The sequence below is a fragment of the Ranitomeya variabilis genome, chromosome 3 (assembly GCF_051348905.1).
Source record: "Ranitomeya variabilis isolate aRanVar5 chromosome 3, aRanVar5.hap1, whole genome shotgun sequence".
NCBI classification, from domain to species: domain Eukaryota; kingdom Metazoa; phylum Chordata; class Amphibia; order Anura; family Dendrobatidae; genus Ranitomeya; species Ranitomeya variabilis.
Window position 1 is genome coordinate 227224686 of NC_135234.1, and position 2563 is coordinate 227227248.

Here is a 2563-nt window from a genome sequence, read left to right on the forward strand (position 1 = left end):
GAACGTCTGCGGACATCAAAGAACTATGCAAGACTTTAAATATCACCCTGGACGCATACCCAGATTTGGAATCATTCCACACAGCATCACAGCACCAACCACTACCAATTCCAACTCCGTGGCACCTTACAGGGACTCCTAAATCCCAAAGACTGAAAAGGAAATCAACAAAGACACCACCTTCAAAAGGGGACCCTGAAATAACCTGATCTCCGATTTCAACTAGTCATCTCTAAGAAGATTAATCTGCTGAATACAGATTTGATTAGTAATAATCTGTCACTTAATCTAATTTTGGGATTTAATCCAACACTGCATATGGATAGTTAGCTATCAACCCCTCCCCTACCCTCTCTTCCTCCACCCACCCGTACCCTCTTCCCCCTGCCTCAATCTTCACTTCACCCAATTTACCTCTCCCCCTCCCCCCTCTGTTGTCTACCAACCTACCCACTCCACTACCTCCCCTACCCCTATCCTTTCCCTATATCCTAATGTTTGATATTAGGCATTTGGTAACTAGGCTTCGGAAATTTGATATTATTCTCCACCAAAGGAAGCCTGCGAGACTGCCATGCAAGCTGTTTGAATATGTTTCCTAAGGTTTTCTTTTTCACTTTCACAATTAATGTGTTGTTCACAATTTTTTTCAGGCTTTGTTTTTCTTCTCTTTCTTCCTTCTCCTCCCCTTGTCTCTCTCCATCCTCCAGTCTTTCCCATTTCAACCCTAGCACCCTAAAGCATCTGAAACACCAGATGATGACCACCCAACGAATACCTGACTGTCCCAAATACCACACATATGGCAACTCAGGATTACCTTCGCTTCTTTCAATGCAAATAGCCTAAACTCACCAAACACTAGACGGCACACATTGAATTTACTTAAAAGGCAAAAAGCAGACGTCCTGTTAATCCAAGAAACACACCTTAAACCTGATAAACTCCCCAATAGGGTTGAGCGAAACGGATCGGTCATTTTCAAAAGTCGTGCTGACTTTTGGCAAAGTCGGGTTTCATGAAACCCGACCCGACCCCAGCGTGGGATCGGCCACACGGTCGGCGATCTTCGTGCCAAAGTCGCGTTTTGTATGAGGCTTTCCCCGCCATTTTTTCAGCCAATGAAGGAGTGTGGGCAGCGTGATGATATAGTTTCCGGCTTGCTTTCTGCGGCGTCACAGAGCCATATTACCGTTTGGGATGTAGCGATTTCCACAGTCCAACACAACCTATGGAGAGAGAGAGAGAGAAAAAAAAAATCCCCATTGACTTGCATTGGGTTTCGTGTTTCGGTCAGCCCACCGACTTTTCAAAATAATCGGCCGATTTCACACAATCCGACTTTTGAGAAAGTCAGGTTTCACGAAACCCGACTCGATCCTGCAAAAGTAAAAGTCGCTCAACCCTACTCCCCAACTTTGAACATTCTAACTATGATACATGGTTCCATGCCACCACGCCACAAACGGGCTCGAGGGGTGCATCAATAGGGATAGCAAAGGGAATACCTTTTTAACACCGTAATGTATTAACAGATCCTAACGGCAGATATGTATTGGTCAAAGGACTTCTAGCTGGAAATCTAGTCACTCTTTGTAGCTTATATGCTCCTAATAAAAAAAACACCTAAAATGGCTACTATCATTGTTTGGGAAAATTGAAGACTTTAGAGAAGGTACCCTTATTATAGGGGGAGACCTGAATATAGCATTAGAGCCCCTAATAGATACAGCAACAAAAAAAGAGTATAATTTCCACAAAAGACTTAGGATAAAAACAAAACTTGGGTCAATGCAATTATTGGACATTTGGAGATATTTACATCCATCTGAACTTGACTTCACCTACTATTCCCATCCTCATAAGTCATACCATCAGCTTGACTATATCTTCATACCTAAGCAATTGTTACCCAATGCAATAAGTTCTAACATACTCCCTAATATTCATTCAGATCATTCCATAGTAATGTTTCAAACGACGCTAACCAAACCCTTCTCCATCAATAGATCGTGGCAACTCAATGAGTCCATCTTGAACTCTCCAGAAATCCAAGCACGTATTACAAAAAAACTCACCCAATATTTGGATCAAAACAATAGCGGAGAGGTCTCAGCTTCGATTTTAAGGGAAGCACATAAATCTGTAATTAAGAGAGAACTAATCTCGATCTCATCGTATCTCAATAAGCAGAGACAACAGCAGTTAAGAACCCTATACGATGAGATACACGATCTAGAAACTCAACATAAAAAACAGGTAGAGCAGCAGTTATTAATCTAATTAACCAAAACAACACAACATCTGAAAGGAATTTTAAACTTAAAATCAGTGAAATGGTACACCTCGTGGCGAACCAGAATGTTTGTGCATGGCCCGTACTTACATACACTCCATCAAATCTTCAAGTGGCCTAAGCATTCAAAACTATAAACAAATAGAGGCAGAATTCTTAAACTATTACAAACAACTCTATAATTTACGTCCAAAAGAAACTAACCCCGATAAATCCAAAAGAAAACATACTATTAAAGCCTTTTTAACCCGTTTGAAATTACCCCAA